Source organism: Mus pahari, chromosome 16 (genome assembly GCF_900095145.1).
Source record: "Mus pahari chromosome 16, PAHARI_EIJ_v1.1, whole genome shotgun sequence".
In the NCBI taxonomy this organism is placed as follows: domain Eukaryota; kingdom Metazoa; phylum Chordata; class Mammalia; order Rodentia; family Muridae; genus Mus; species Mus pahari.
Window position 1 is genome coordinate 54,539,899 of NC_034605.1, and position 25,547 is coordinate 54,565,445.

The 25,547-nt window shown below is 51.9% G+C and overlaps 1 protein-coding gene across 5 annotated transcripts in view; it reads right to left on the minus strand.

Moving 5' to 3' along the window:
• The window catches only part of Sema4d (semaphorin 4D), a 111,362-nt gene that overhangs the window by 46,506 nt on the left and 39,309 nt on the right, over positions 1-25,547 (minus strand). For 3 of the 5 annotated variants that reach the window (XR_003845368.1, XM_029547296.1, XM_029547293.1), the window contains exon 3: positions 4,309-4,373. The exons of 1 other annotated variant lie outside the window; for it this stretch is intronic. The gene's annotated coding sequence lies outside the window, so the exon portion shown is untranslated. Of the gene's footprint in view, positions 1-4,308; positions 4,374-4,471; positions 4,490-25,547 lie in introns of those variants that run through there. One more of the 5 variants, XM_029547295.1, reaches the window with a different exon arrangement.

The window sequence follows — 25,547 nt, forward strand, 5'->3', positions numbered from 1 at the left end:
CACACTACTCACTGTTTGGTGTAATTTAAAACTCACTTTAAACAATGTGCCTGCCACACCCACACAGACAGGCTGCCACAGTGCCTTCCAGGAACGGCTCCATCCTCGAATGCCAAGTTCAGGACCTTGCTCTCGGTGTTTAAATTTAAACAAAGAGATACACCGCCCTTCCCCCAGGGAAAGCTGAGATCTTACCCGTGACAACTGAGGCCCTCCAGAAGAGGGCCTGACATCCCATTACAGACAGGGTCATGAAGGCCCCATTACTACACTAAGAGGGACGATCACCTACTCTAAACTCAGGAGAAAGAGCGGCAGCCCCTCCCTGCAGCCTGCCTCTCTGCCTCCAGCAAACCCTGGAAATCTCAACAGGGGCTGCAACTGGAAACAGGACCGACTCCCGCCAGGGCATGCTCACAGAGCTGTGAGCACCCAGCCAGGGCATGGTCATTGAGCTGTAAGCACCTTGCTCTGGCCTAAGAATGCTAATGGCCTTGAGGGCACTGTGTGTGTGTGTGTGTGTGTGTGTGTGTGTGTGAACGCATACACACACATTGTGCACATGAACCTGTGTGCATCTGTGTTAGCATGTCAGCCAGCGACATGTGTTGCTGGTTGACACGTGTTTACCTGTGCTCACACCCATGTACATGTGTGTGCACAGATGCCATGTTTGTATGTATATGTACATGGGCACATATGTAAGTGCCAAATTAAATGTTCTCTGTGTGTAACATGCATGTGACATGTAACATGACATCTAACAACATAAGTGCATGCATACACATGTGCACACATACCTATGTTATCTGCAGGTGTGTGTAAACATGTATGACTAAATGTTTGTGAGTACAGCTGCACTTAGGTATACATCTCTCTCTCTCTCTCTCTCTCTCTCTCTCTCTCTGTGTGTGTGTGTGTGTACACACGTACTGTGTCTTAGACTTACAGTTCCTCACTGGGATCTAATAATAGGGACAGATCACAGAGGGGGTACCATTGGGTGTTCCTGTGGGGACAAGATGCTACACAGACTTGCAGGCACCCTCCTGAGCACCACAGCAAACACAAACAGGGGATCTTGAGTGGTTGTGGTAATACAGACTGTTCCCTGGATGCCACACCCCCGAAGACACAGGCCTCTGGAGCCTGCTCTGTCTACTTCCTAGCTGTTCCTTTGCTCAGACAGGAGGTGAAACTCTGGCGGCTAGAAGACGGAAAACAGTGCAGCCACACCTTCCCTCCCAGCCGAGCGTGGCCTTCCAACCTTGCCCTGCCAGCCACTAGTCAGATATCCCACTCCTAAGATGCTGGCCCAGGTAATGCTGTCACCAGCCTGACTGCTGAATTCCAGAGGTCCTGTCCCGGGAGAGTCCAAGGAGGGGTCCAGGAGCTCCCGAGTGGCTGCCTGACACAAAGCTGTTGTCCCAGCTCTGGTGTTCCCAGGCCTCAGAGCATATCCCCAGAGCCAGGGTTTCCAGTTGGCAGGAATGTGCTCTACTGCAGTTACATTGGCAAAGCCCAGTTAGCTAGCAGGGGCATCTGGGCATCTCCATCTAGGTCAAGCTACCTCACAGAGGCAGGCAAGCCCCAGGTGGCCTTAGCTCAGTCAGCTCATGCCCTAAACCTGAGCACTGGGTGGGTGTCACGTGGGGTGGCCAGGCACGGAGAGTGACGGCCATGGTGCCAATGGGACAGCAGTGGAAACAGGGCTTTCGCTAAGGAGGCAGGGAGAGCTGGATGTGAAGGGGGGTTGCTAGGGGGGCCAGCTGCAGAGACCTGGGCAAAAGCATGTCATTGGTATGATGTCACTTAAATCCTGGCAACACCATCTCTTTCTATGGGTTTGCAGCCTGAGTGTCATTCTCTCCTCCTGAGGCCCCACAGGCTCCCATCTGAAGAAGTACACCAACTCTGGCCTCCAACTAGTTCTTACTCTCCGGGTATTAGTCCTAGATCCCAGGGAATGTGCAGACCTGTACTGAGAGTGGCTGGCCAGGGATAAGCTGATAGCCCCCTGGTCCTGGGTAAGTAACCTTCAGCCGCTACCATGAGAATTACTAGGGACACTCGAAATTTCTGTGTGGAGTCCTGACCTTCCCCTCCAACCCCCAGTGACGGCGATAGGAGGTGGGTGGGGCCTTCTCAAGGTTACGAGGTCGTGGGGACATGATAAAAGCACCAAGGACAGCCAAGAGAGAGCCTTCCCCAGACACTGAACCTACCGTGGCTCAGCCCTAAGCTGCGACCTGCAGAACAGCTGTACTGCTTCTAATCAGAGAGGCAATTAATATCGAAACCCAGTCCAGGAAGCCAGGACCGTGTACGCTAGGAGAGGTGCTTACTCAGAAGGTCACTGACAGTGGTGCTATCGTGCCCAAGAGAGTAAGGAAATTTCCGTTACAGAAGCTACAGTGCACCCCATTTGAATTCTTCATGTTCCTTTATTATAAAATGTTTCCTAGCTGCAGGATTGGCTCTGTGGGTGGTGCCTAGCTCCTCTAAAGTAATATAAAATCAAACACCACATAAAATCCCAAGTTTCCATCAGTCAGTGCTGGGGCTGTTGGAGGACAAAGGAGTCTGGGGGGGAAGGCACAATAGAAATAAGCCACAGAGACACCCCCTGGCTCCCTAATGGTTTGGGGACTCAGCTCTATGAACTCCGAGGACAAGGACTCTCCACAGTGTTTGCCACTGACTCCCTAGCTGAAGCAGGCCAGCAGGTACACCCATACAATGCGCAGTCAGCAACAGGGGTGGGTGTGCCTGGGCCATCTTGTACCAGTCACATCCCTCCTCAGCACTGGAAGGAAGGCTTAGAGCACGGGAGCTATGGCCCACATCGTGGAGAGCGAGAGTTATCTACTCAGAGACTCTTTGGAGGGGGGGGTTAGAAATCAGACAGACAGGGCTCCTCCTCCTCCTCTTCTTCCTTCTTCCTTCTCCTTCTTCTTTTTTTTCTTTTCGAGATAGGGATTCTCTGTGTAGCCCTGGCTGGCCTAAAACTCAGAAATCCGCCTGCCTCTGCCTCTGCCTCTGCCTCCCAAGTGCTGGGATTAAAGGCGTGTGCCACCACCACCTGGCTGGGTTCTTCCTATTTAGTGTGGCTCTGAGTGCTCAAAACTGCCTGTACTTTCAAATTCCTCAAATCTAAGGAACCTGAGAAACATCTGATAGACCAACAAAATTCAATGACAGACAGTCAAAGAGGAAGAGGGGAAGGAGAAGAAGAAGAAAAAGAAGAGGGGGAGGAAGAAGAAGAAATAATAATAATAATAACAATAATACTACTACTAAAATAATAATAATAATAATAATAAGCTGATACTCAGAACCCCAGCACCAACTGCAGGCTTCCTCGGGAACAATGAGGCCTTGGCCTCGGGCCACTGAGATGATGCAGGCCTCGCTACAAGCTTGAGGACTTGGGGAACAATCCTTGGTACCCATGGTGGAGAGAGAACCAACTCTGAAAAGTCATCCTCTGATCTCCACAGGTAAGCCATGACATGCACATGGCCGGACTCAGACATACAAAACCCCTGCCCAAATTGCACCCAGATAGCCATGAAAACTGAATGTGTATAACCGGCTCACACACTCCCAATAGGGCCGTCCTCCTTTACCATAGCCTTGAGAGGAAGCAAAGGGAAGAGGAGTTTTATACGCTAGTCTGGTTATTTCTCTTAGCTTTGTCCAATTAAAATGCATCCCAAATCCTGGGTAGAGAGCCATCTCTCAAGTGCCATGCCTCATGGCAGGAAGGTATAGTACAGCTGGCATGGCCCACACCAAGTTATGAGAAGAAGAGCTGGTCATCACACAGACACACACACACAGAGACACAAGTGACACAGGACACACAATCACACACAGTTAGGCATGGTGATGCAGGACACACAGGCACATAGACAACTCATCACACAGATGTAGAGCCATGAACACACAGGGACACACACACACACACACACACACACACACACACACACAGACATGATGGACACATGGTATTCCTAAACCCCTAAAGAGAAGAGCAAGCAGACATGGGGACCATCAATCATACCATTAGCAGCCATTACTCGAGAGGGATGGGAGTTGGAGGAGAACATGGAGACAGAGAAGGGAAGGCCATCCAGGAATCTCACTGTCTAGCATCAAAGCCCGATGCCGCCCTGAGGGACAGCAGTCTTGGCTCCAGTGAAGATACAGGAACAAGATACCCGACAGTCCACCAGACCCAATGGAGGCTTCTAGAAGATATCGCTTGCCGACCTGGACATACAAGTCATACATGGGATGATTTACCTGTGCCGTGAGTCTCTGGGGGTTCTTCCTGGCACCTTTAGAATAGAAGCTTCAGGAAGACATCTCTGAAAGTAAAAAGAGACTAAGAGTCAAGCCCCTGGGTCCTGCACCCTCACAGGGATGCTTGGCTTTCAGACAGGCACTAAAAACAAATTCCTTCCACCTTCTTAAACTTATGGCCCCAAGCAGATGACCTCTCTATCCAGTTCCTGCAGGGCTTGTTCACTGCAAGGGAAGTGAGGTGCTGGGGAACCAGCAAAGGGGAAGCCTGGGTCAGCTGGTGCGCGCGCTTGCTCACCTCACCACAGACACCACGAATAACTACTTCTCTTTTCTTCCCTTCTCCTTCTCCTTCTCCAAAAAAAAAAAAAAAAAAAAAAATCAGGCCAGAGAGGTGGCTTGGAGAGGTTTAGAGCACTGGCTACTACTGGCTGTTCTTCCAGAGGACCGGAGTTCAAGTCCCAGTACCCACAGGGTAGGTAGCTCACCACTGTCTATAGCTCAAGTTCTAGGAGAGCTGACAACCTCTCATAGACATATATACAGGCAAAACACCAATTCACATTAAAATATAAACAAACAAACACACAAATAAAAGCAATTTTGGTCAGGCTGTTGCTAAGTAGCCCATACTAGCTTAAAACTCAATATCCTCCTGCCTCAGTCTCCCCAGTGTTGGAGATTTGTGCATGTCACCACACCCAGCCACCACAGCCACTTTTGATCATGTCTACACATACTGCCCCATCACAGAGAGCAGAGTCCATACATTAGAAAACACATCACCAGGTTCAGTTAGAAAGCTTGCCTGGCATGCATAAGGCCCTGGGACCTATCCTTAGCACCGCATAAACTGGGTACAGTGTGTGTGAGCCTGTAATCCCAGCACTCCACCGGGAATTCAAGATCATCTGTGGCTGCAGAGTGGATTCAAGACCAGCCTGGACTACATGAGAACCAGCCTCAAAAACGAAACAAGTATAACCAAGTCGTATTGTTCTTTTCAGATGTTTGAAAACTTAAATAAGACTTTATTTACTGCATATGCACATGTGTGGGCACATGGGCATTACAGCACGGGTGGAAGTCCAAGGGTAACTTGTAGAAGATGGTTCTCTCCTACCTTGTAGGATCTGGGGATCCGATTCAGGTCACTGAGATGGGCAGCAAGCCCCTTTTTACTGGCCAAGCCAGTTCATCAGTCTTAATTTCAGATCTGTGCCCCCCTTCATCTTCCCAAGCAAACCAAGGGAAACCCACAGACAGCATATTCACAAGAATGAAGTGGGTGCTCAGCCCATGTCTTGGTTGATTTCTAGGTAGTTAGTTCTGAGAACACAGAGGCTGGGTCACAGTGGGTCAGCAGTCCACCTCTGAGGTCTACCCCAGCCCCTCTCTTATCTCTTGAGGTTCTTTTAAAGACAGAAACAAGTACCCACTGTGGAGTAGAGCCAGGCATCTGCATGTATCCGTCACCATCTGGGACAGAGCCCTCCAAACAGATTCCCTGAGCCCAGTGACCCCACGCTGCCTGGGGCAGAGGGATAACCCGTGCTGTGGACACTTGGAGGCCGAGTGTCGGAGGGAGAAGTCAGGAACAGGGCAGGCTGATGTCTCCCCTAGCATGCTGAATCACACGCCATCTCCTATGGCAGTCTGCAAATGATGTAAGGTGACTCACTCAAAGGGTCTCTCCTGTCCCAGGGGTAGCATCTCTCCTGGGGTTAGGATAGGAAACAGCTTAGGGGGATAAAGGAAGGGACTGACACGGCCGGGAAAGGTCCAGAGAGCATGGTGAAGGCCTAGAACTATGACATGGGAAGAGTCCCTTCCACACGCTTGTCACTTCCTGAATGAAGGACCAGCCAGGGCTGACAATGTGATCCGGGTTTCTGTGTCCCTGTGACACCCGACTGGCTCTGACACTTGGACTCACTGTCTGTACCCACTTCCTGCCCACCAAGGCTCCAGTGTCCTTGTCCAGTCTCTGGCTCTAGCCAGCTCCAAATTCAAGTCACAACCAGTTTCTGGCGGCAGCAGGCACTCAGACCCTGAGTCTTCAGCTTGTAGCCTCCACTCACTTAGACCGTTTTTTTTTTTTTTTTTTTTTTTTCCCCTGCTTCCTCAACACAAAAACCACACACGTTATAATTAGTCTCCCACCCCAGTCACCCTACCCATGGAATCCCCCTGTGTGGGTTTAAGATGGCACCTTAGTCTCCTCCTTAACAAACCACCTCCTGTGGCTGGCAGAAGGAAGGAAGACACTCATAAGAAGAGAGCAAGCTTTCCATTTTCAGAAGCTGGAAGCCTCCCTTCCTCTTCTAGGACAGCAGCTCGGGGGTGGGGGTGGGGGTGGGCACATTCCCAGCAATAACTGGATCAAAAGGGCCCTATGGTCAAAAGCTACCGGCTCAAAGTCTGGTGCCTCCAAGCTGGGTGGTCTTAAGGAAGTTGCTGGGCCTCTCTGGGCCATTTTCTTCCTTCAGAAAACGGAAGCTGAGAAATATCACTGCTTTACCTCAAGGTCTGAGATTCCGAGGCTGATCTGTGTGAAGAACTTAATCCCAGGCATGGTGCCCAACGAAGAGCAGGCTGGCGAGTGTTACCTGGGTGGCAATCTTGCTACTGGTGAAATGTGGCCTGTCACAAAGGCCTCCCTGAGATGGCTCAGCCACAGATTAAAAGAGCAGACTATAGGTGCCTTTAAGTGAGCCTGGAGCATTTTAAGGGTCCGGTCGGGGCTCAGGCTATGTGCAGCTCAGGGGCTGGAATGGCTGACTAGCATGCACGAAGTCTAAGATGAGAAACCCACACTATTTAAAACTGGTTTTGGTGACGGCTGCAGGCTCATAATCCTAGCTGTGGAGGCTAAAGCAAGCAGAGCAGAGTTCAAGGTTATCCTTAGCTCCACAGCAAAGTCAAGGCCAGCCTAGGCTACATGAGACCCCCCCACCCCACCCCCCGGCTCAGTGGCTCTTCCCTATATGCAACAAAGATTCTGAACCACTAAATCTTGCATTGACCATTGGCCTGGATGGCATGTATTAAATTCCAGAACATCTATCACTCTCCGTGGCAAGCACGGGCTGGGCAGAGCACTGGAAGACACGGATTGGTGGAATGTAGCAGAAGCCCACCATCCCTGCCCGGCCTCCACAGGGAAGGGACTAGAAGAGCAAGAAGTGCAAGGGAAGGAAGGACCTGTGGGTCAGGGTCCTTCTGCCCTTCAGCTCTCAAACCCAGTTCATGCACGGGTGATAGATGGACACACACCGCCAGAGAGGGCAGGGCCGAGGCCAACCGGGATTAGTTTTCTAAGTCCCCAGACCACAACATGCTGCCCTAGCGGATTCCTTTCATCTCTAGCAACTCCACGGAAACGCACAGCAAAATTACAAGGCCGGGCCAGCTCGACAAGGGTCATAATCAAGATTCACCAGACGGGGCCCAGGTCAGTAGGAGGTTATCTCTTCACTTCTTTCTGAGGATGTGGTACACCCACAGGAGGGGCTGCCTGCTCTCCCTCCGCACATACGGCCCAGCAAGCAAGCTCCCCTAGTTTGTCTCATCAGGGTTTCCAGTCTGTCTAACTGCCAACTGTCAATTGTCACTCTGCGTGGATTACCCTGACTATCAACAGATCCCTGCCTTCCTCCAGAAACCCCCAAACCATACCTCAGCAACTTCACTGCATCTTAAGGTTCTGTTAACTCACTCTTTCTTTCTCTCTTTCTCTTTCTCAGCTAGATTTTACTACGTCACCAAGCCTGGCCTCTGAATCCCAAACATACACTCTCCCTGCCTTGGCCTCAGGATAAAGCATATCCCGGCTTCCTTTGTTTTGTTTTTAATTTGTTGTTGTTGTTTTTTTTTCCCGAGACAAGGTTTCCCTGTGGAGCCCTGGCTAGCCTAGAACTAACTCTGTAGACCAGGCTGCCCTCAAAAACTCCAGAGATCCACCTGCCTCTGCCTCCTGACTGCTGGGATTAAAGGCATGTGCCACCGATGCCCTCCCTGTTCAGTGTCTCTGCTTCTTAACCACAGTGGGACCAAAGCAGCCAATGTTTTTAATCAACGCTCAGCATGTAGTCACTGTGGACGGGTGGACTGAACACCAGAGGGTGAGCCATGAGACGGAATGGCTACCTCACACATGGTGCAAGGGTGCTGGGGTTTCCAAGACAGTTATGGTTCAACCGTGGCCATGGTTGTTTGTTTTGTTTGTTTGTTTGTTTTTGTTTTTGTTTTTTTAACAGCCAGAATCTCTATGAACTTCTAGTCTCCAAATACCAAAGTGGCCCTCGGGCAAGATGTAACGGGTTATCAAGATGACTCAGCAAGAATGAGTGCCTGTCATCAAGTCCTCTGGCCCACAGGTTTGTACATGCATGCGCATGGCAGTACACACACACAGAAAGAACACTCCGGAGGCTGGTTTTCCGTAATCCGTACATTATAAACTATCCCCAACTCACTTTACCCTGTCTCTCAACTCACTCACGGGAGCCTTTCCTTCCTGACTTCCTGATTAGGGCCATGGTTCTCAACCTTCCTGACGCTGTGACCCTTTAATACAGTTCCTCATGTTGCTGTGACCCCCAATCATAAAATTATTTCGTTGCTACTTCATAACTGTAACTCTCTGATATACAGTGTATCTGACCCACAGGTTGAGAACCACTGCTCTAGTGTGACACAAGCATCCGGAAACCACTTTGGATGAGTCCAAGACCTGGAACGGCTCTTGCTTCTGTTACCCGCACCTGAAGTCACTGGAGGCAGGAAGTGATCCATAAAGACGGGCTCCAATCAGAATGGCATTCACCGTATCCCTGAGGCAGTGGGCAGGTCCCAAGAACCAATCTTCCAATAGGAATGGCGCCAGGGAGAACTCACTATCATTAGACCAAGGGAATCCCAGAAATCAGATTGCCCTGCACATTGCAGGCAGGGAAGGAGCAACTGAATCCTCACTGACCAGCTAACAAGAGCCGCTCTGCTCCTGACAGCCTAGATCTCCATGGATAGGGAAACCCAGGTCCTACAGCTCTGGGTTGACTTAAAGACCCTGGCCCCGAGTGCCTGTTGAGTCTGGTGAGCCTTGTAACAGGATGGTCCTGCCAGCAGCCAGGCATGCCAGAGTAGGTGAGAGGCCTCCTGTTCTGTGCTGTGTCAATGCCTAGATGATTCAGATAGTGAAGCATAGTGGGTCAGTCACAGGGGACGAGGGAGAGCTGGTGAGTCACTGTCACCAGACACAGTAATGCACCTGCAGAGGGATATGACCAAGGCTGCATCTCTTGGGGGCCACAGGAAGGAACTGGACTCGTCCCTAAATACAGGGAAAGAATGCCAACTGGACATTCAGATCTGCCTCCCGCCAAGCATAGAGCATTGAAGCTTAGAATTCCCAGGCATCTGCATCACCTGGAAAAGCCAAGATTCTAGAACAGTCTTTCACCAAGATAATCCAGGCTGCAAATACAAATGGACAGGCGGGTCCTGCAGCCTCAGCCCTATCTCAAGGCGATTTGTCCTCAAGTGAGCTCAGTGCCCACCCCGGAGGCCTAGGGCACTCCAGGTCCTTCCACGCTGATGACTGTGGTGAGGCGTCCTAGTGAAAGAAGACACCTCACGTGTATCCACCAGTCCCATTCCGTCTCCTCCCCGTGTCCACAGGCAGAAGAGTGCAAGTAACAGACTTAAGACTCCAAATAATGCAGACCGGGGCAGCTGTGCAAGAGGAAGAGGCTCCATTCTTGGAACTACAGGGGCTCTCATGGTGTCAGGACCGTTTGTTAGGCATCCGTGTGTTTAAAGACACAGAAAGTCAAGGCCCGTGGAGGTAGCTCAGCGTGTTAAGTGCTTGCCGTCCAAACCTGAGGACTTCCGTTCAATCCACAGAGCCCCACGCGAAAGCCTGCGTGTGGTGGTACAAGAGCAGACCCTCACATGGGCCTCTCGGGCTTCCATACTTGCACACTTAAGTGTGCCCACACACACATGTGAACATGAACTCACACAAAGACACACAAAGAAACCGCTAAGTCTGGGCTGTATGTGCACACACTTGTTCTTACGCCTTCCACTACTGGCTCGGTGCACAGTGCACGCCGCATTCACATTAGCAACCCAGGAAGATGAAGCCTGGGTGGGGGTGGGGGGTGGGGGTTCCACACAGACGATGAGTCCTCCTTAAGTTGATCATGGTGGGCTTCCCTGTCTCAAGGCCAACTAGAACTGATCTCCACAAATAAAAGGTGGGGAAGCCGTAAGTTGGACAGCCTTTGGGGAGGGGCCAGGGAGTGACATGACACAGTGGAAACTCACAGGTGCAGGGAACAGTCATGGGAAGGGGATTTCAGCACAGGGAGTGAGTGCATCACAAAATTTCGTAAGGAGAGGAAGTTTTGTAGCAACATTGCCCCAACCGGCAAGTCCTGCCCAGCCCTACCCAGCCCATCCATTAGCCGTACCCAACTTCACCAACAAGCAAAGGAGCCTGTGTACCCTCTGGATGCAGCTGTACACAGGACTCCAGAGAAGAGCAGGGATCTGGGGCCTGACAGCTAATGCCATGCAATCCCTCAAGTTCAAGGAGATGCCAGCTTGGAGATATTTATCTCTAAGGTGGCTTCAAAGCAAAAATGATCTCCTAGCATAAGCTCGCCCATCAGGAAGGGTTAAGCAAATAACAGCAGCCGGGTGGGCGTGTAACGCAAGCAGCATTAAGCCAGGCATGCCAGTGGTTCTCAGCAAGTACAGACAAACACAATACAGTAGTGAACGCAAAACAATAGGAGAGCGTTTAAATGCAGGGCTACTCTGCCTTAATCACAGCACCGAGGGCGAAGGCTGGAGGCTGGGCTGACACCTGGAAGGGTAGGTAGCAGCCCCTGCTTTCGAGGTGCATGTGAGGTGCATGTGGGTCTCACACGGTAGCACCTAGGCTGATCTGGCTGTGGTTACTTGCACACGCAGAATGACCTGTGTTCAGTTCTGGAAGGTAGGATTTTAATGAGAGTTTAAGCATCCTCTTTGCATCCTTCTGGGTCTTTTACGTATGTGCCTGGGGTCTCCTGTCAATAGACCTTAGTACCCACAGCGCCGTTTCCAGCCACAGCTGCTTCTCACCTCAGCACCTTCTCTTCTGAGGCATCCTGTCTCAGTATCCCCATAGGGCATCCCTGACACCCGTAACGATTCAGTCTCATTCAAGATCTGTGCCCTCGCGAGCACTTAGCACCTTCGGCCCCTGCCTGATATCTTCACGGTTGTGCTGTTCCGTTCTGACCTGAGCCTCCATCATCCTCACGCCTCTGCTCCGCCACAGTTCATTATCTCCCTCCACACCCAGAATCACAGTTAGACCAAGTGTACCAGCGGCAACCTGGGCCTAGCTTAGCCTCCGGTACCCGGTAGTGCCAGCCACCACCGGGTTGCAGTAAAATTATTGAAATGGACTCCTTCGGGTGGCTTAATTCACCTGCTGGTCCACATGGGTCCCAGGGTAGCAATAAATGTGGCCCAATAAAAATTCTGTAAGTTCCCTAGCCCTTGGGAGGCAGAGACAGGCAAATCTCTATGAGTTTGAGGCCAGCTTGGTCTACAAAGCGAGTTCTAGGCCAGCTAAGGCTCCACGGTGAGACCCTGTTTCAAAACAAACAAAAAAACCTCTAAGCTCACTTAGAACTTGATGAGATTTTACTTAAGTTTACTTAGGTCCTGTGGTTCTTGAGTGCAAGTTCTGTGTATGATGACGTTGTGCAAGATGTCAACAGTCTAGACATTACTGAAGGGGAAGCAACTTAAAAACCAACTCTCCGAAGAGGAGAAAAGAGGGCTCAGAGGCTAAAAGCGCCTGCTGATCTTACTGGGGACCCAGTTCCAACAAACACACGCACGCACACACGTGCACACGCACATGCAAACACATGCAAGCATGCGAACACACGTACAGAAAAGTAAGTCTTTAAAAAAAACAAAAAGGTCAATTCTTAGGAGGGCATTTTGCTCTGTCTACTATGACTGGGAACACCCTCACCCCCACGCTGAACCAGTTTAAGACGGGAAGAGGTTGTCTTTGGGGCTCGGGGGAATCACATCTCCCAGCAGCATCTGCTCACCCAGAAATCTATCTCTAGAAAGGAAACGTGAAAGACAGAGAGGTCAGGGTGGCACACAGCCAGCCTGTGGCAGCCAGAGCTGGGCAGAGTGGCTCAGTCACACCTGGGGAGCACTGTTGCCCTTCTGGGGGAACCAGGGAGTGACCTCTCAGGGAGTGGCAAGAACTGAAGCCCACAAGCATCACCCCAGCACTGACAGCCACTGCCGACCGCCTGCCTGGTCACCAGCCTTCACCGGCGACCACTGCTCTGCCTTAGGTCAGTCTCGGTCTTAGTCAGGGTTTCTATTCCTGCACAAAACATCATGACCACGAAGCAAGTTGGGGAGGAAAGGGTTTATTCAGCTTACACTTCCACATTGCGTTCATCACCAAGGGAAGTCAGGACAGGAACTCACACAGGGTAGGAACCTGGAGGCAGGAGTGGATGCAAAAGCCATGGAGGAATGCTGCTTACTGGCTTGCTCCTGCTGCCTTGCTCAGCTTGCTTTCTTATAGAACCCAAGAATGGCACCACCCACAATGGGCCCTCCCACCCTTGATCACTAACTGAGAAAATGTCTTACAGCTGGATCCCATGGAGGCATTTCCTCAAGGGAAGCTCCTTTCTCTGTGATAGCTCCAGCTTGGGTCAAGTTGACACACAAAGCCAGCCAGTCTCTCACTTTCAGAGATGTTCAAGTCAATGGATCTCCACTTCACTTCAGTCCTGGCTGTTCAGGGTCTGAGGCGGCAGGACCGCTTGAGTCTGTGAGTTCCAGGTCCAGTCAAGGCAACACAACAAGACCCTATCTCAACCAAAAGAAAAAAGGGGTCTTGGAGAGGTAGCTCTGTTGGCAGAGTGCTTGCTTAGTGTACATGAAGTCCTGAATTCAACCCCAGCCAGCACTGTATAAGCCAGGCACGGCGCCGTTCACCTGGAATCGCAGCACTGGAGACAGGAGGAGCAAGATGAGTCCCTGCCTCTCAAAAAGAAAAACGAAGGGATTACACACTACCTAAGACCATCCACTGAGGAGAGGATTCGCTGGCCAGAGCGCCAGAACACAAGTGGACCTGTGTTCACTCAAACTCCTGCAAGCATTTAAGCTGAGATGTTGCTCCAAGCCCCAAGTGGCACCCCAGGTATGGTGATTTGAATGAGAATGGCTTCTACAGGCTCATATATTTGAAAGCTTGATCTGGACCCTAGCTGGTAAAGCTGTTTGGGGGACCATTGTGAAATACAGCCTTGTTGGAGCAGATGTGTCACTGGGGTGGGTTTTGAGGTTTCAAAATCCCACTCCAGGCCCAGTCTTGCTTTGTCTGACTTGACTAAACTGTCAGCGGTGCTTCCCGCCATAACAATCATGGTCTCTCACCCCCTCAGTAACTAAGACAGAAGCCTTCTTCAAGCACTAGAGAGAGGTTTCCAGAGCCAGAGGGTGGGCAGAGAACTGACACAGAGGTGGCCAGGAGAGGCAGGGATGCCACAGAGGGAGAGGCCTGGATGAATAGTGGCCAACAACAGAATCACCTTCCTGCCTGTCCCCCCACGTCCTTGGCACCTTAAGAGCCCTGTACCTGAAACCGCTGCCACCCAGAGAACACAACCAGGCCAGTAAGCTTTACATAACCTCTCCTAGCTGGCTGGTTCCACTTCCTGGATAAGCCCAACAGAAGCACCAGGAAAATGGTTAGTTCTAAGCCCTGTTTCCTGCTGACCTCTCTGTTCTGCCAGCCCAGAGCCTGTGACTGCTTGCCTAGTTCTAACCTCATAGTAGACTCATACCAAGAACACACACCCCAGACAGGTCCCTGGGGCGGAGGTAGTGCAGAGCCAAGACCGGCCCAATATGACCAATATGGCCTATCTCTTTGGTTCATTTTGTCTTGTCTTGTTTGAGATGGGGTGGGGTGGGGGATGGGGGAGAAGTCTTGCTCTGTTGCCCAAGACAGCTCTGAACTACTAGGCTCAAATGATTCTCTTGCCTTAGCTCCTTGAGCAGCTGAGACTCTGATACGCCTTCCAGCCTAGCCACATCTGTCTGTGCCCATCCCTCACAGGAACTTCCTTTTGGGAATATACCAAGGCCTGGTAACGCCCACCATACTCCCTTGACTGGCTGTTCCTTCACCAACACTGGCAGGGGCAGAGTTCCTGCATCCCTACCCAGCAAAACCATCACAGACCTCGCCTGTCTCTCAATGGCACAGGCGCTGCCCCACCCCCACCCCTGAGGACTACATCATCTTAGGGAGCACGGATGTCTCCCTGGGATGCTACTGAAATGAACTCCAAATGGAAACAACACCGTTTGAAACACAGTAGATACATTACAGAACAGCTGCAGAAGCAGGCATGCAGAGGGCTGGCTGAAAGCTCATGGCTGCTGATCCAGGCTCCTGGATGCACCACTGGGCTTCTCCTAGCTCTGTATGCTTCCCTCACCACCGAGCTCCCTCCACTGCCACGGCCAGCGAGTGGGATCCCAGTGTCCCAGGCCAAGCAAGGCTCTGTCACCGGGACTGCTGAGATCTGAAGGCAGGTAAGGACTTTGCAAAGTCCCTGGCAGGAATGAAGATACTGTAAAGACACCGGTGCCTCTGGCTATCATGAAACAATGGACCCCAGGAAATGGGAATATCCCCCAGGAGTCTCAGACTGAGAGAAGGACAAGCCAGAGGAATTTTCTCCCAGGGAAAAGATCTCAGACAGTTCCAAAACTTGTCAGAAGACCTTGCCGAAGAGACTAGAGTTGAAATACTGCCTGACCACATGTGACCTGGACAGCTTAGCATGTGGACCCTCGGAGCCCTGAGGGTGACCCTGGTGTGTCTGTGGTGGGGGTGAGCCACTGGTGTCCCTGGTGTGTATGGCCCTGTGTGTATGGGTGGGCCTGCTGTCTTGTCTTCCCAGGGTGATCCCATGACTAAATCTCCCTTTTCTGCTTTTTACCATTGCTTACTTTAATTGGCTCACTGAGGACAGGTGGCTGTCCCTGGCTTGTTGGGGCTGCAGGGCCCTCAGGCTCTGACATCAATTTTCATTTGTCCAGGTACTGTCTATCCCACACCAGGAAGAACAGGAGATGAGGCTGCAAGGAACTTACCCTCCCCTACCACATTTCTAGGTCACTGTTACACAAGTCACACCCCACCCCCACCCTCCTTTGTCTCATCTCTTCCCAGTGATTTATCACCACTTATTTAAATGGATCTGAAGCCCTGGTCTGCATCTTCTGGGGCTGACTTCTCTTCTGTCGGGTGCCAAATACATACCAGCTTGTCTCCTCTTATCTGTTTACTTCACAGGCCCCAGGGAACAGGGCCTGGAAAGTGGAGGGCTCTCCCACACCCCCTTCCCCAGCAGCAAGGAGCTCCACCTCCCGCCATGACCCTAATGATTACATTCTGGGTCATCTGAATTAGCAGGGACACCAGATCATGAGAGCTTCTGCTAGGCCCCTCACCATGTCACCTAACAGTCACACGCTCTGATATGGATGTCTGGAGGGACATCTATTCAGTCCCTTGCAGATCCCCAGAATTAGCACATCTGTCACCAAAATCCAAAACGGAGAGAAGACGCTTATTCCCCCACCTTTTTCTTCATTTTCAAAATTGGTATGTTTGACAGTCCTGCAGGAGCCGACCTGAAGCTAAAAATCCTGTGTCCGACATCCATCAAAGGAGTGGACCCAGGAAGTAAGTCTGCAGGGCCCGGAACAGGTAGGGATTTTCCACTTACCATCCCATAAAACTTATGGAGACTTCTTTCTTTCATAAATGGGAATCATTGAGACAGAATGCCAACCCTGTTTTCCTGAGCCAAATTAAAAACAACAACAACAAAATAAACCCTCTCTGTATTTCTCGAGCCTAGTGTCTGATCGTTAGATGCATATATTTAACTGGGAATGAGTATGGGGAGAAGCCAGGAAGAAGAGAACCCATGATGGGGAAAAAGACGTCAAGGGAGAAGGGAACGGAACACAGGCGATTTGGAAGCAGATGGGGGACTACTGGGGGGCTGGGGTACATCAGGAGGCAGAGAACAAGGTATGCGGAGATACCAGGCAAAACCAAGGCTACAATGCTATAAGGGAATGTTACTTTATAAACTCATTAAAAAGACAAGTAAAGCCGGGCGTGGTGGCGCACGCCTTTAATCCCAACACTCAGGAGGCAGAGGCAGGTGGATTTCTGAGTTGGAGGCCAGCGTGGTCTACAAAGTGAGTTCTAGGACAGCCAGGGCTGTCTCAACCCCCCTCCCCCCCACACACAAAAGACAATTAAGTAACTAAAGGTGTTTGTTCTAACTTGTGATCAGTCCCACTGGCTGGAACAGAGACGGCTGGTGGTTTGCAGCCATGTGAGCTGCTCCTGACCCCACTGTAGGAAAGTCCCGTAAGCTCTCTCATGGCTCAGTCTGCAGATCTCCTGGGTCTTGTCTCCTGGTTTCTAGACATTATAAGCTAGACACAGCTTCTCTCTCCCTCTAGTTAGGCTAAACTGTAAATCAATCCTTTTTCCTTTGCCAATGTCTATCTTCTGATTCCTTTTGGAATTCAGGGTTAACAAGGCTATGGATTACAGCTCCCAATGACCATCCATTCATCCACAGACTCCCTGTGGCCCAGTGAGGGGGAACAGACAGACAGGGCCAGTTAAGGTAGGCCTGAGTTCCCGCTTTGAGGGCAGCTGCCAGCCTTCGGGAAGATACCCCTGGTGGGTACAACGGGTTTGCTGTTCTTGCCGGTGAAGCCTCTTCCTGCTGGGAAGCCATGGGTTAATAAGGGGAAGTCCATACGACCCCTGCCTGAGTCCGCTGTGGAGGGCCGCTGGTGGACACCTCTCAGTAAACCTGCCATAGCACGTGGGAGGCGGGAGCCCCATGAGAGTCAAGTAGAGAAAGGGGGCAGGTCTAGGAGTGTGAGCAACTGTGGGCTGAGTATGAATCTCAGGACCCTGGAGAACATGAGACGTCGCAGGTAAAAACCGTCGGACCACAAGTCTCTGACTTTGGAAGTGTCACCATCCTCCCATCCCCCACCCCCGAGAAACCCCCATTCTTGGGAAGTCTCTGGGCTCTGATTCCAGGGTTTCTGTTCTGGGAGCTCCAGGGCAGACATGGTTAATTTGGTCCTGACTTGTAATTAAGGCCTCACTCTGTCCCCATCCTAGAACAGCATCCTTAGCAGGACTCTGGCTTCCACACACACATGGGCCATCTAAGCTCTCGGATTTAGATCCTAGCGACAAGAGGCCACCCCAGCTGTATCTACATGCATCTGTGGATCTGCTGAAGTAAAAATCAGGGCCTTCCTTCCCTGGGCTGTAAGGCCAGGCAAGTCCCTGCCAGGGCCACACCCACAGGCAGCAAGCCAGCCGCTCTAGGCTACCACTCCCTCCCCAGAGTGTCTGTGAGACAGAAACCTGAGATAAATGAGTTCAAACCACAAAGAAGAGTGTGACCCTGGCCAGCATCAGCTCCTGGATACCAACCAGTCACCTATAGGAAGGACCCAGGGCTAACCCCAGGCCCAGTAGCACTGACCAACCAGCAAGTAAGGGACTGGCTCTGCAGCTGGGACATTCCCACTGCCTTCAAGGACAGCCACATGCTCAGATCAACCCTCCCCCTCTACCTAAGTACCTTTTCCTCCATTCCTGGGATCCAGCCACCTGCACTCCTGGAAGGCGCAGTTTCAGAACATCCCACTTAGCCCTGAGCCATCTGCAAAAGCAAGCAAGAACACCTGGCCCCAGTCTTAGCCCAGCCTACCTTTCCACAGCTGGGCTCCCAGCCCTGCTCTGGCTGGCCACTGTCTTCCTGGCGGCTGCTGCTAGCTTGCACCTCGGCCCTCAGGACTTTTCTGGTCCAGCCACTCTACCTTCAAGTGGGGTCTCTGCCCGGCTGAGATGTCTGTCTTGACCATAGGGTCTCTGTCATGAGTTGGGGGTACAGTCTGGGACGGGGTGAGGGGGGACGTGCTGCAGGGGGCTGGGTCCACTCTTGCTACAACAAGGCACCCTTCAACAGGGAGACAAGGCTCTGTGGTGAGCCTTCTCTGCAGGTCGTGGGACAAGCCTGTCCCCATTCTCTGTCCTGTAAATAGCAGGGCTGTTCTACAATGTGGGCCTGATTGTTTTCCTATATGGGCTGATTCAGGGACGTGGGGCGAGCCTCACAAGGAGAAAGGCTGCCTTGGGGGTGGGGTGGGGGGGGTAGACCTGAGGAGAGACCACCCTGCCCAGTACCCATGCTATGCAGGCCACTGCCCACCAGGCACAGCCAAGGGCCACCTTCTTGACCCAGGGGACACAGTTTTATCACTCACCCAAAGCCTCCCGGACCCCTAGCCATTGGAGTGGGGGGGGCTAAAGAAACCCTCCAGAGAAACAGACGTGGTTCCTTTACATGGCCCTATAGGACCCTGGGCCAGACCTCAGCGGTAATGTTCAGAGAACAACTCATCCACAGAACAAAATTATTTCTTCTGAGATTAGTGGCTTAACATAAAACAAAACAGAACAAAAAACCTTGAAGGCTTTTCCTTACTAGCACAGAGGCCCATGTCTCCCAACACCTGTAAGTCCCACCCAAGTCCACAAATATGCAGAACTCAGACCGTTTCCAAGGCGCTAGCTCAGGGAAACAGCAAAGGGCTCCAGACCCCACGCTACCATGCAGCGATCTATTTACCGTAAAAAGCAAGAGTGAGCATCTATTTTCAAAACCGTGTGTGTTTTTCTTAGAACAAAACAAAACCTAAAAAGAAAAAAAAAAAAAGGCTAGCGAGGAATTTACTGTACGAGCTGCAGCCAAATGAAAACCGGCTGGCCCGCAACCAGGCTCACCCCCCCCCTTTTGGCGCCACTCACAAGCATTAACTCATCCTGTTTAGTCCAAAAGCATGCCACATAATACATCTAACATCAGTGTGTGGCTCCTTAGGTCACCCTCATCAGAGACACAGATGTTGCCACTAGCTGGCTGGCACACCCACCAAGGACAAACCTGTGGTTATGTTGGTTTCTCATCCCAGATCAGGGGACCCACCTCTCTCCCTGATGAACTGGAGAGGAAACGTCAGGCACCACTCTGCATAACTAGGTACACTATATTAAGTACCGTTAAATACTACCAGAATTTTGAGATCTGTGTTGGGCTCTCTCCGAGCCTTTACCGTAAACATCCTCCCGATGCAGTCTGGAATTGATTACAACTGCTAGGAGTATGCATTTGACAGGCGACGAACAGGGAATCACAGACCCAAGAAACAGCTAGGTGGCCCTCATGACAACCAGGCTATTCTGGACACTTCCAAGTCACCCTGAAGACACTCCAGCAGCTGCAGAGGACCACTGTAACCACAGCTGGAAACATAGCATGTTTTAGCCCTAAGCATTCCAGATAGAGCCTGCACCAGCCTGGGAATGTAAGCCCTTCAGAGCATCACAAGCCCGAACAATACCCAGCTTATCAAGTAGATAGTTTCACTTGGACCAGAGAGGGGACACCTGCCCAGAAGGCCTATCGCTGGAGCAAATACAATCTTTCATGTGTATGAGGGGTTGTGTCAAAATTGGCACACACCTCCTGGCCATGTGACCAGGCTGACTGGCTCACTTCTCCAGTTAGTCAGGAGACCCCTTCCTCTGGTGGTGTAACTTTAGCCCTAATGAAAGCCTCCTCCAGTGACCTTAGCCTACTTCAGATTCTCATCATAGACGGAGGGGGCTGAGCTGGGAGCACCAAGAGGAGACAACAGAGCAGCAACTGCTGTGGCGATGCTGCCAGCAGCAGCCGGAGCACCAAGATGGCGGCTGAAGGGGTTGGGAGATGGCGGCTCGGTGTGCAAAATGTGAGGGGCTTGCATTCATAGCCTCAGAACCTACAGAATGGAATCCCAGAACTCCTACAGTGAAACAGGAGGCAGAGACAGGTTAATCCCTAGAAGTCACTGACCAGTTAACCTCCCTTACCCAGAAGCAAACAACAGAAACCCTGTCTCAAACAAAGTGAAAGGTGAAACGCGACACAAGGCTGTACTCCAGCCTCTACATACATGGCATGGCATGCATGCATACCCACTTGCATGCATGAATACACGCACCAGACTGAGACGCTGAGAGCCTGTCTGTCTGTCTGTCTGTCTGTCTCTCTCTCTGGCTGCAGGGTTAGTGGCCAGTGACAAAGAAGACAAGGACGGTAAAGCTCTGAAAGCTGGTTTGCGGCAGGGTCTTACCACTTAGTTCTCGCCTGACATGGAACTCTATGTAGACCAGGCCAGCCTCAAACTCACAGAGATGACCCGCCTCTAACTCCTGAGTGTATGGTAAGACAATGTGTGTGCCACCACACCCAGCCTGGAGAGAGCTGCAGAGAGACAAAGATGAAGGACTGTAGGCCTTGGCCACAGAGTTGCAAGAGCTACCGAGTCTTAGAGACACCCTAGGCTTCATTCAGAGTCAGGATGCTGGCTGCTGGCAGGAGCCACAGGTCCCAGTACCTAAGGCCACAGGGACGGTAACGCTAGCTTGTAATGACTGCTGCTGCCACACACCATTGCTAAGAGTGGAGGGTTACACGATCTGCCCAGTGCCAGCACTGGCAGCTAAAGCCTAGAGTGATGCACTTACAACTTGAGCACATTCAACCACACACCTCTGGCCACCAGAGTCACGAGCAAAAAGCTTCTAGTTCTCAGATCCACAACTACTCGCCAGGGTCTGCCCATACACAGGCTCCAACGCTGGAGGGCTTGGGACTATCAATCCATCAACTGCTCAGAATGTCTGCGGAGAACACCAGGCCCCAGACCGCTGACAGGAAACCTCCCTCTATTATCCCCCTGGACCTTGCTCCGCACAAGTCTCTCCACATACATCTCTCCCCACTCTTCCTCAGTGTATGCATAACAATCCCTAAAATCCAGCTCTGGCCGACACCATTGGGGACTCAGCAGATAGCTCTTTTGTAGAAGACTTTGCTGTACAAGCAAGAAGACCCAAGTTGGGGTCCCTAGCACCCACGTAAAGGAGTCAAGCAGGTGGCATATGCACATAACCCCAGCACTCAGGGGATGGAGACAGGTGGATATCAGGAATGCACTGGCCAAAACTAGCCTTTAGCTTCCATATGAGCAAATACACACACACACACACACACACACACACACACACACACACACACAATGTAATAAAAAGATAAACAACAGAACATCACCTTGAGATTATAATTTCAGCTCCGTACCTTACAGCAGTACAGTTAGTCGGCTGCTGGATCTGTCTCCTGTGAAAGGTTGAGACCAGACACAAGGCTATACTCTGGCCTCTACATACATGACAGGGTATGCACGCACACCCCCTCATATGCATAGGTATGCACATCTGTTTTTTTCTCTCCACCTCAACTCTCTCAGTCTGGCCTTCTGCTTGTAAAGCCACCAGGCAGTCGGGGAAAAATGATCTGGAGTCTTCCATGCCAGCTTCCCATACAGAACCTGCTCACACCCACCTGCACATATAGCCGGGTACCTGCTGCGCCTGGGCAGTACAAACGCCAGCCGGGGACCAGAGTTACCCACATGGAATCAAGCAGGGGTAAGACATGGAAACACACCTTGGGGGGTGTGTAAGATGTGTGCCTGGGTGAAACAAGAGGTAGTCAGTTCTATTTGGATGCTGGAGGTGAACTGGCTTGGGCAGAGGCCTAGAGTGGATCCTGAGTTGAAGACCTGAGCCAGCCCACAATGACTCTATGAGTTCTCTATTCTGGTACTGTTTCCCCCCCCCCCATCCCCAGTGACAAAGTAGTGAGGGGAGATTTGCTTGCTGTGTGTAAGCTTCCAAAAGTTGTCTCGCCTGATCAGCAACCTGCTTTCGCCACTCACAACAGTACAGCCTTCTAAGAAGAATAGCCACCTCCCACGGCAAACTGCTTCCTCAGCTCCCAGTCAACGCCTGTAAGCTGTTGGTCCAACCGCCCCACATGCCACCATGCTGAAAGAAATGCTCTAAACCCCATCATCAGCCTATCGGTGGACAGGCCCCTCTCCCTCCACACATGCAGGACTCAGTAGGGAGTGTCCTCCTTCACGCCAGCGGGCAAGCTGCAATTCTGCACAGCAGGCAACACCGGTGATGGCTCTGCAGGGCCTGGCCTCTAGACATGACGGATGACTGTAAAGGCCAGGTCTAGGCTGAGGTGTATGGCAGGTCATATCCAAGTGACATGTTGGATGTTCCCAAGAACAGGAAAGAGAGGGCAGAGGACCCATCCCCCTGCCTGGCAGCTCCTCCTCAGGGCTCTAACCTCCACTCCCAGCCTGCCCCAGCAGAGGACTGGACAACACTGGCTTCTTTTAGGACTGGGGCAGGGCTGCTCAGCTGCCTGTCCCTCATTCCTGCTCCCGACAGCAGCTCGACAGCTTTGCTTCTGATCTATTAAATGTCAGCCTCAGATGAAAAGGACAGGGAGCGATCACTGTGGATGACAGGCAGGCAGGCGACTGGAGGAAGGGCCCGTGTGTCCCGTCTTCTCTTCAGTGACCGTGAAACCAGTCACAGCGGTGGCACAGGGACGCCTAAGACAGACCTGATAGCCCCTCTCAGCCTCACCCCCAGCCACCTCAAAAGGCTTCTCCGGGTGCCATTATGTCTTTACCGCACCAGCATCCCACGCAGTCTGGGGTGTGGATCAACACCCAGCCAGGGAGGCTGTGTGTCCCTCCCAACCATAAGACCCAGTGTCCTCTCTTTCCAGGGGTCAGGCCACACTCTCAGACCCAAGAAACCTTGTTGTCTAACTGCCTGTGTCAAGGCCAGTAGACAGAGCAATAGGAGGGCCTTGGACAGCCATGAAGGCCTAGCAAGGGAGGGGCTGCAGTAACTTAGCCTAGCCTTGAAGGTTTTCCTGCCTGACTCAATTCAAGCACCTCTCTGCAGGGATAGTGTGGAGCTGGTCCTTTATGTCATGGAGAGCACAAAAAGAATGAGACCAAGCACCACAGAGCTCAGATGCTCAGCAGGAGGGGTCAGAAAGTCATTAAAGAAATAAAGAGTATAGGGGAGGTCAACTTCCCCACCCGCTGCTCAGGGAAGCTTGAAGAGACAGCCTTTCAATAGACCCCACCATGCAGGAAAAGGCCTAAGCCCACAAAAACCCAAGACACAGATGCAGAAGCGCAGGCAGGCAGGCCCACACATCACCTGCCCAGTCACTTCCCCCACCCCCAGGAAGCTGCTTACCCCAGACCAAGACTCACAGTCCAGAGGGCCCACCTGCAGCCCGCTGGGAAACTCCCCACCACTTCCTGTGAGACTTGCCAGGTAACAGCTGGAGCGTGACCACCCACTCCCCTCCTGTCCCAGGGCAAGACCCACAAAAGGAGAAGCCCTGGAAAGAGATGGGATTTTTGTGTCCCAGGCTGTGGAGGAGCTGAAGGAAACGTCCTGACACCCACTGGACCTACAGTGTCTTGCTGGCACATCCAGACACTCTGTCCATCTGCCCCCCCCCCCCCAAGGCTCATCCATCTGCCCCTAAGCCCCGACCCTCTGTCTACTTAGACGTGTATCATCCATCTTTCTCACTGACCTCGAAGCAGTGCCACAGCTGCTGTTCCTGCAGAATGCTGGGTGTCGGGAAGATGGTGCTCATCCCTGCATTGGAGAGCCAGGGTCCAGCAACATCACTGCCACCAGGTAGCAGCCGGGCCAGCAGCTGCTGCCTGAGGACCTGCGTGCCTGGGACCAGCAAATGGTTAGACAGACCCGGCCCAGTGGCACTGTGGCTGACCTCATCCCACACCTACCTTGCAGATGGGGGTGGGAGGGGGGCAGGGTGTTAGTCCTGTGTGGGGTCAGGCACCCGCAACACTCCATACCTCCACCCACAGCTCGGGTGTGGCCGGGTCACAGACAGGGAAATACAGGCCTGACCTCATCCTGCTCCCAGCAGGGGCGGGGCCTGGCAAGCTCAGCCACACAGAGTTTTCAGAAGCCATGGGGGACAGCACACCAGAGCGGCAGGCACAGTCTAGGGACAATACTCAGAAAGACCAGGGTCTGAGTTCAAGGTCAGGCACACAAACCTGGGACATGGCAGCACACCTCAGAACAACTGTGGTGCCCGCAGCAGCCTCACACTCTAACTTCACAAATTTCACACTTGGGTTTTTGTTGTTCCTGTTTGTTTTTGAAACAGGATCTCATTGAGCCCAGCTTGGCCTCAAACCAACGTGTAGCCAAAAACTGACTCTGAACATCCGAGCCTCCTGAGATTACAGGTACGTCCCCTCAAGTCTAGCGTTATACAGTGCTGGAGATCAAGCCCAGGGCTTCTTCAGACATGCTAGGTAAGCATTCCTCTAACTGAGCTTCAGACACACCAGCAGAGGGCATCCCATCCCATTACAGATGGTTGTGAGACACCATGTGGCTGCTGGGATTTGAACTGAGAACCTCTGGAAGACAGCAGTCAGTGCTCTTAACCACTGAGCCATCTCTCCAGCCCCTCAGTTCTAGTTTTACAGGCTTCTAGAACCCGCTGGCACACAGAGAGTTAACTTTCTATGTGTGCTCTCCCTTTCTGGTCTTCCTTGCAGCTGAGTCCCTTCAGCACAGCTACTGTGCATCCTCTACAGAGGGAGCATGTGTCATCCCACACACATTAGAGGGATCTCCTCTCCTCGCTGTGCAGGAAGGGCACAGAGCAGGGACTCCTTCACTGCTGTCAGCACACTCCACACAACTGTCACCAAAGTGACTCAGGATGGGAAAAGGCCAACAGGCCACCGGGAAGCAGTGGAATGTCCTCTTATGAAGAACACGTGAGACCACTGAGCTGATGTTCAAATCGTAGATCAAAACCAAACATGAATGGTTGTCGCCTAGTGCCAGCACACCGCAAAGACCCAAGACTGGACTCCATCCTCCTTCTAAAACGCCTTTTAGGACCAGGGATGGTTTTGTGGGTAAAGATGTCTACCAGCAAGCCTGACGACCTGAGTTCAATCCCACTTGGTAGAAGCAGAGAGCTGAGCCCAGCAAGTTGTCCTTGGACCGCCACTTGAGCCACAGTACACATGTACACACACACACACACACACACACACACACA